The following is a 9500-nucleotide window of genomic DNA, read 5'->3' as shown; positions in this document are numbered from 1 at the left end:
GACTTATACATGTAGATGAACTGCTTAAGGAAATCAAAAGGAAAGTAATAATTCAACTTCCAGAGAAATATTTAACTAAGGAATGTAGTGAAGGTTGAACAGTTAATCATATTTCTCTGATACTAAGAACCTTAACCCAAAAAATGGAAAGAAAAATGGGAGAAAATCCCGCTGTAGAGTAATCTGAGTTCATAAGAATAAGAGGAACTAGGAGTCTGTTACAACTTACTTGGAAGGAGAAGATATCCTTGTCTGTCGTAACCATGGTGAAGGATTTTAGTAATGTTCAACAAGAAAAACTTTCATACGCAGTGAGGAAAATAAGAGTGAAGTGAAAAGAAACCTGTTGACGCCGTGCGTTTAAAAGAAGAGAAAAACGTACTGGTCAGATATAAAGAGCAGGATTTCAACTCAATAGAGATGGATAAATGTATCAAGCAACACTGCTGTCTATGTACCAGCATTTTCAGTATTTTATTCTAGGATATGAGAAAAAGCTTCTAAGCATTGGGTCACAATTTTTAGGGCAAAGAATATGCTGTTTTAAATTTTTCCTGACGGTAAAGTCCTCTTAACAGACAATAAAAATGAAAATACAAACATCAAACTCTTTTAGGAGTGTTTGTGGAGTAGAAACACAGTAAAAAAAAAAGGCTACGTGACTAGGAGGGGGAAGGATTGAAAATAATGTTGAATGGAGAAAGACTACTATATACACTCCTGGAAATGGAAAAAAGAACACACTGACACCGGTGTGTCAGACCCACCCGTGCAGGTGAGCGCCACAATCAGGACTGCATACGACCGAGGCACACAGGGCCAACACCCGGCATCATGGTGTGGGGAGCGATCTCCTACACTAGCCGTACACCTCTGGTGATCGTCGAGGGGACACTGAATAGTGCACGGTACATCCAAACCGTCATCGAACCCATCGTTCTACCATTCCTAGACCGGCAAGGGAACTTGCTGTACCAACAGGACAATGCACGTCCGCATGTATCCCGTGCCACCCAACGTGCTCTAGAAGGTGTAAGTCAACTACCCTGGCCAGCAAGATCTCCGGGTCTGTCCCCTATTGAGCATGTTTGGGGCTGGATGAAGCGTCGTCTCACGCGGTCTGCACGTCCAGCACGAACGCTGGTCCAACTGAGGCGCCAGGTGAAAATGGCATGGCAAGCCGTTCCACAGGACTACATCCAGCATCTCTACGATCGTCTCCATGGGAGAATAGCAGCCTGCATTGCTGCGAAAGGTGGATATACACTGTACTAGTGCCGACATTGTGCATGCTCTGTTGCCTGTGTCTATGTGCCTGTGGTTCTGTCAGTGTGATCATGTGATGTATCTGACCCCAGGAATGTGTCAATAAAGTTTCCCCTTCCTGGGACAATGAATTCACGGTGTTCTTATTTCAATTTCCAGGAGTGTATATTCAATGTTACAAATTTTCTAGGAAAGAGAACAGAGGTAGAAAGAAGGCGTGCAGAAGGTATAGAAAATGTAACACCTGTAGCAAAGCTCGACTTTACAAAGGATAGAAGGATATTTTGTAGAAATATTGACGTCAGAATAAACTACTAATTAAATTTTTTATTTGAGTATTTTGTTAAATTATCTAGTACAGTGCTACAGAAGAATGCTGAAGATTAGATGGGTAGATCACATAACTAATGAGGAAGTGTTGAATCGGATTGGGAAGAAGAGAAGTTTGTGGCACAACTTGACCAGAAGAAGGGATCGGTTGGTAGGACATGTTCTGAGGCATCAAGGGATCACCAATTTAGTATTTGAGGGCAGCGTGGAGGGTAAAAATCGTAGAGGGAGACCAAGAGATGACTACACTAAGCAGATTCAGAAGGATGTAGGTTGCAGTAGGTACTGGGAGATGAAGAGGCTTGCACAGGATAGAGTATCATGGAGAGCTGTATCAAACCAGTCTCAGGACTGAAGACCACAACAACAACAACAACATCTAGTACAGAAATTGTGAGCGTAGAAAGTAAGGCAGGGAAAGGCTGAAAGCTTTCGAAATGTGGATATGAGGAAGAATGGAAAATGTAGGATAATTGGTAAAGCAAGAAATAAATAAGTGCTAAGGGAGAGTGATACAAGACAGGCAATTACTCATAGTAATAAAAACAAAAAATGTTATTGTACGCAACGCATTTTGTTTCAGCTGTATTGTTTATTACGTTGTTCAGTTTACAACGCAGTCGATTTCGGAATCATCCGGTTTCATCTTCCGGTAGCGTCATAGATGCACATCAGCTTCCATAAATCTCCATCGAATTGTGACGCGTTAATCCTCCGAAGTTTAGCCCACATAAGTTGGGTGAGCCAAAACTTACCTCTACGCGGAAAAGCGACACAAAATGTATGACGTGCACGCAGCAGGAATGGATAACTGTTTCATACAATAAAACCACCAGCTGTACTGTACCCCAACTACACTGGAGCCTACTAAATAAGAAACAGGAAGACAGACAAGACTCGATATATCGTAATGAGAAAAGAGACGAAAGAACAGTTCTTGGAGGATACGTTGAATAAAGAAAAGTATAAAGACATCATCCCAGGCAATCCTTCCGACAGTAGCAGCTTTTTATAATAAAGACAACTTTCGAAACTGCAGCAGATACACATTCTTCGTATTAGAACAGTCTTATGCATGGAAACAACAGCCATCTGGACGTATACCCGTTACGTCATGATAACGCTGGCCCCACTCTCCAAAATTTCTCCCAGCAACTGGTCCAACGGGAGGAACCGGTCATTCCGGAACCAACAGCAGGACTGTAGCGGTTTCTTCCCTGCTACCAGACGCCGTGTGGTCTTTCTCAGAGCTCGTCTAAACACAGGGAAATTTCGAGTAAGTGTACACGGCTCATGAAAACATGTGGCTACCCACTTAGTCTTTTATTGTAATATAATTTTATACATTACTCTATCATTTAAGGGCCTTCATAATAATCGTCTTAAAAGCAAATACAGTTTTACTCTCAAAACAGACAGAAGTGTGAGCACAGAAGCGTTGACTGCGTTCTCTTATCCACAGAGGCGAACAACCGTGCACTTAGGTAGGCAAGAGAGCACACGTGAAATTCTTCAGCAGTGGTTACACATATGCCGTCCTACAACTTCATAATCCGTACAACTCTCATGCCACACTGTTTCCAGTTATCATCAAAAGCACACATCTCTACACTGGGCATTTTTTAAATCAATTTCCTTAGGAGTTATGAGCAACTGCCTTTTTTGAGAACCAGTTTCACCTTTGTTTTCTTTTCCTCTCATCCACTCGGTTCTCCTTATCCTACTTCTCTTCGAGTCATCGGTGATAAGGATATGCAATTTTTGAGCTCTCCGGTTCGTTCGGTATGGCAGAGGACATATCGGAAGAGGACGTGCGCTCCTACACACTTGCTGCGCTGCACTCTAGCAACTTTTTTTACGAAGTGTGCTAGAAGAATTAAAAGCCTAAAATCCTTCGCTGAATAAAAATCGAGACTGTAGGGGCATACTGCCATTACTTAAATGCTGTTGTAGTCCAGCAGAAGGCACTTCTCAGTTAACCACCTCGGTGAGAACTCTTGACCGAAAGTTCGCTGGTTGACAACTGTATCGCCACGTCCCATCACATGACAAACAACTCCTACCACGTCGACAAAGGAGCAATACCAGTTCACTTAATCCAGTAAATTAAACTCCAAGACTGGATAAAACCGTTAAAATTACGAGAAGCGTATGTTACTTTTGATCCTAACAAAAACACGTTCTTGTTTTAATGCCAAGAGAAAATGGAGGAGCAACAGCAAACGTCTGGTCTTGGTCGCTATGTAACTGCTACAAAGGCCAGTCAGTGTCATTTTTCCGTCGAACGCTGCCAGCAGAGAGAGAATTACTCTTGACTGAACTTCCTTTACTGGTTATATACGGGGCGGGAACACCGTGAAGAATTTTTATCGAAATTAATCACTGCTTGGCACCTCAGTTTCTTTCGTGTACAGGGTGATTCTCTGATGATGTTATAAACTTTCAGCGATGGTGGAGAAGGGTAAATGCATCAATTTGAGGTCAGGGACCTTTGTCCAAAACGACCGAGACGAAAGTTATAAGCGAAAATCCTTCTGAATCTCTGACAGTGGAATACATGTGCCAGTACTGTTGTTGCTAAGACTGTAGTCCCGTAGTGCTCAGAGCCATTTGATGAAACCACCGCTCTTCGTTGGATCTTCTCTATCACTTCTATCAGTCCTACCAGATAGGGATCCCAGATAGATGAACAATACTCAAGAATCTGGCGAACAAGCACCTTATAAGCCACATTTTTGGTTGACCTCGAAGGATGCCATGGGTCTGAAGATGGTCGTGTGATATGACCGAAACCGGTCACGTATGTTCTTGTAACATACGTGGTGTGATCAAGATTGAATTTTAAAAAGAAAAATTTTTAAAATTTTTGATCACTGTTCCAAAAATGTTTATTAAAATTGTTTAGGAACGTTAGATGTTGCGGACGAGCTTGTTACACAGTCAGCACTATTTCACTCCTTCGTTACGTGACCTTACAGCTTCTCTATTCGGACCGGCATTTCACATAGCGGAGTTAATGCGATCGTAGACTAACCTTCGTCTACAGGAGCTGCTGTCTTACCTGGACCCTCTTATTGGACTTGTGAACTAAAACACAAACTAAATTTAAAATTTAACTTCGTCACGTAAATTCATTAATAATCAGGATAATGAAAAATATCGTAAGAGATAATTCAGCTCACACTGATTCCTTTCAAGCTTCAGCAATGACTTAATCGCATCTTATATCGATCCCCAGACATTTTTACCCCAAATAAGTTGTATTTTTTTCGTTTCGAAGGATTCCTATTCTTACCCCATTTATTTAATCGTGTTTTAAACTGGTTAACAGCGACTGCCCTCATGACTAAGGACAGTCGGAAGATTCAGGTTGTTGGATTCAGTCATGACTCCAGTATCATCAGTCCAGTGAAACCGTCTAAGCTGTTGACTCTCACTCAGCTGCAGCGTGTTCATCGATAAACAAAATGTATCACATCAGTCTCAAACAGGGCTCGTTCAATGACGGTGAAACTAAGGTTTGTCTTGTCTGGTGGCAAGCTGCCACACACGCTACAACCACGTTCTTCATTCGATGCACGGCGGCGGATTTTCGTAGCTGTGCCTCTCAGAATAGCATCCCACGGAAGAGATGAAGACCTGTTGTGCTGCTCGTTCGAAGCGCACCAGCCGCCACGTGTTCTTGGCTCGTTGTGCTCCATGCGCCATTCGTTAGGAATGAGGAAAGGATTTTCTACTGCATCAACCGAGCTGCTCTTCACAGAATGGCCGCCCACCACTCACGTGTGCGTCTACGACTAAAGCTATATTTAACGGGACTGCTCTTCACGGCATGGATATGCGCCGCTCATATAGCCATCTGCTTTTACAACTGTATTCAACACGCGAGTATGAAGCATATTGCAATCTTAGTACTGTGTGAGAAGCGTAAGACATTCAACAATATCTGTATACAGTCGAAGCACACTAGACAAAAGTTATTCGTTTCGTTATGTCTTCTTTACTTTTCAGGTTTGAATGTCGGCAGCAAGTTCCTACAAAACGAGGAGAACAGTAAGTTTACCTCGGGAACCGGGGAGATCAACCCTTATATACACTACTGGCCATTAAAATTGCTACACCAAGAAGAAATGCAGATGATAAACGGATATTCATAGGAGAAAATATATGATACTAGAACTGACATGTGATTACATTTTCACGCAGTTTGGGTGCATAGATCCTGAGAAATCAGTACCCAGAACAACCACTTCTGGCGGTAATAATGGCCTTGATACGCCTGGGCATTGGGTCAAACAGAGCTTGGATGGCGTGTACAGGTACAGCTGCCCATGCAGTTTCAACAGTAAACCACACTTCATCAAGAGTAGTGACGCGTATTCTGACGAGCCAGTTGCTCGGCCAACATTGACCAGACGTTTTCAGTTCGTGAGAGATCTGGAGAATGTTCTGGCCAGGGCAGCAGTCGAACATTTTCTGCATCCAGAAAGGCCCGTACAGGACCTGCAACATGCGGTCGTGCATTATCCTGCTGAAATTTAGGGTTTCGCATGGATCGAAGGGTAGAGCCACAGGTCGTAACAAATCTGAAATGTAACGTCCACTCTTAAAAGTGCCGTCAATGTGAACAAGAAGTGACCGAGACGTGTAAGCAATGGCACCCCATATCATCACGCCGGGTGATACGCCAGCATGGCGATGACGAATACACGCTTCCAATGTGCGTTCACCACGATGTCACCTAACACGGATGTGACCATCATAATGCTGTACACAGAAACTGGATTCATCCGAAAAAATGACATTTTGCCATTCGTGCACCCAGGTTCGTCGTTGAGTACACCATCGCAGGCACTCCTGTCTGTGATGCAGCGTCAAGGGTAACCGCAGCCATGGTCTCCGAGCTGATAGTCCATGCTGCTGTTAACGTCGTTGAACTGTTCGTGTAGATGGTTGTTGTCTTGCAAACGTCCCCATCTGTTGACTCAGGGATCGAGTCGTGGCTGCACGATCCGTTACAGCTATGCGGATAAGATGCCTGTCTTCTCGACTGCTAGTGATACGAGGCCGTTAGGATCCAACACGGCATTGCGTTTTACCCTCCTGAACCCACCGATTCCATATTCTCCTAATAGTCATTGGATCTCGACCAATGCGAGCAGCAATGTCGCGATACGATAAACCGCAATCGCGATAGGCTACAATCCGACCTTCATCGAAGTCGGATACGTGATGGTACGCATTCCTCCTCCTTACACGAGGTATCACAACAACGTTTCACCAGGCAACGCCGGTCAACTGCTGTTTATGTATGAGAAATCGGTTGGAAACTTTCCTAATGTCAGCACGTTGTAGGTGTCGCCACCGGCGCCAACCTTGTGTGAATGCTCTGGAAAGCTAATCGTTTGCATACCTCAGCATCTTCTTCCTGTCGGTTAAATTTCGTGTCTGTAACACGTCATCTTCGTGGTGTAGCAATTTTAACGGCCAATTGTGTAATTAATTGCAATCACTGGTGCATTACCTTCACGCTATTCAGCGCCGCTACAGAAAAGGTACAGCACTGTGTATAGCAGGAGAGAGACCGGAGTCTATTCGCGTCTGTCTGGCTGCGAGCCCGCTACTGCACTCTCTAACTTCCTGCTGTGGTGGCTGGTTTCGAGCTGGTCTCATACAGTCGCCTGAATCACCATGGTAGTGGCACTGAGTGTTGCTGTAGTCGAGACGGCACAAGAAGGTCCCTGACAGCTCGTAGCTCTGTTGCCGGCTTTCATCTGAGATGTGCTAACGGCTCAGGCGACAACAGTAGCGGTCTACGGAGCTGTGAAAACACTGAGACGCTGCCCTAGAGATGTTTACAAAATCGCATTACGTTATTGGTTGAGGTATGCCCGCGAAGCTGCCGCGCCCAGCCCGCTGCAGCTGTCAGAGAACAACTTACGCCAACTCAGCTACACGTCCTCTACAAACTGTGCTATTCGTTGGGAACATAACTGCTTTGTGACTTCTCGGTAACTGATTAGTGACGAAATAGTGGTTCGGCCACATGCACGAAGCTATTTAGCAGACACAGTTTCTTTCCTAAGTTATGTACAATTTTGGCTTCTGGTTCGTTCGATCTCTGAAAGTTAGACAGGGGGAAAAATTCTCTTTGCACTTAACTGAAACTTCATGTCTGCAGATAAAACATCATATATCCTGGTAAAGAAAGTAGAGAAAACCCCAGGCCTGCAATTGTCCAAATTGAGATAAACTACCGCTGAACGTACAGAAACCAAACAAAATGAATTTCAGTTTGAAGAGGGAATGTAATAATGTTACTCAAAATACAGGTGATCATTTCAAGGATTGAAAAAAAAAATTAGGAATGAATATCGATTTTCATTTGAAGAAGGAAGAGTTTAGGGCTTAACGTACCGTTGACTTCGAGGTCATTAGAGACGGCGCACAAGCTCGAATTCGTTCAAGGATAGCGAAGGAAATCAGCCGTGCCCTTTCAGAGGGACCATCCCGGCATCCCGTTATCTGGATGGCTGAACGGGGATTTGAATAGGCGTCTTCCGAAATGCGAGTCCACCGTGCTAATCACTACACGACAGGCTGAGTGATTCTTATTGCACCATCTGAGCACAACTACCAATACAATATATGTATTTTAAAAAACACTATTCGTAGATTTTGCACTAATCATGGAAAAAGAGCCAGACTTCACTTATACACACCGAGAAAAATTGAATACACACATCAAAAAAAGTTTTGCGTCACCTCGGTTCCGAGAGTTCCGGAACCTGTACAGAAAACATAAACATAAACATAAACATAATTTCCACCCTTTTTATTGCTCATGAAAACCACACTTTGCATGATGTACCACGATACAGCGACACCTTCAGAGGTGGTGGTACAGATTGCTGTACACACCGGTACCCCTAATACCCAGTAACACTTCCTCTCGCATTGAGGCATGCCTGTATTCGTCGTGGCATACTATCCACAAGTTCATCAAGGCACTGTTGGCCCAGATTGTCCCACTTCTGGACGGCGATTCGGTGTAGATCCCTCAGAGTGGTTTGTGGGTCACGTCGTCAGTAAACAGCCCTTTTTCAATCTATCCCAGGCATGTTCGATATGGTTCATGTCAGGATAACGACATCGCTGTAGTCGAGCGATGTCGTTATCCTGAAGGAAGTCATTCACAAGATGTGCACGATGGGGGCGCAAATTGTTGCCTCGCCAATATGCTGCCGATGTGGTTGCACTATCGGTCGGAGGATTGCATTCATGTATCGTGCAGCTGTTACGGCGCCTTCCATGATCACCAGCGGCGTACGTCGGCGCCACATAATGCCACCCCAAAACAGCAGGGAACCTCCACCTTGCTGCACTCACTGGACAGTGTGTCTAAGGCGTTCAGCCTGACCGGGTTGCCTCCAAACACGTCTCCGACGATTGTCTGGTTGAAGGCATATGCGACACTCATCGGTGAAGAGAACGTGACGCCAATTCGGCATATTGTTGAGCCGATCTGTACCGCGCTGCATGGTATCGTGGTTGCAAAGATGGATCTCGCCATGGACGTCGGGAGTGAAGTTGCGCATCATGCAATCTATTGCTCACAGTTTTAATCGTAACACGACTTCCTGTGGCTGCACGAAAAGCATTATTCAACATGGGTGCGTTGCTGTCAGTGTTCCTCCAAGTCATAATCGGTAGGTAGCGGTCATCCACTGCAGTAGTAGCCCTTGGGCGGCCTGAGCGAGGCATTTCATCGACAGTTCCTGTCTCTCTGAATCTCATCCATGTCCGAACAACATCGCTTTGTTCACTCCGAGATGCCTGGACACGTCCCTTGTTGAGATCCCTTCCTGGCACAAAGTAACAATGTGGATGCGATCGAACCGCGG

This window comes from Schistocerca gregaria, chromosome 2 (assembly GCF_023897955.1).
Source record: "Schistocerca gregaria isolate iqSchGreg1 chromosome 2, iqSchGreg1.2, whole genome shotgun sequence".
NCBI classification, from domain to species: domain Eukaryota; kingdom Metazoa; phylum Arthropoda; class Insecta; order Orthoptera; family Acrididae; genus Schistocerca; species Schistocerca gregaria.
The sequence above is the reverse complement of the archived record's forward strand: the minus strand, read 5'-3'. Positions refer to the sequence as shown.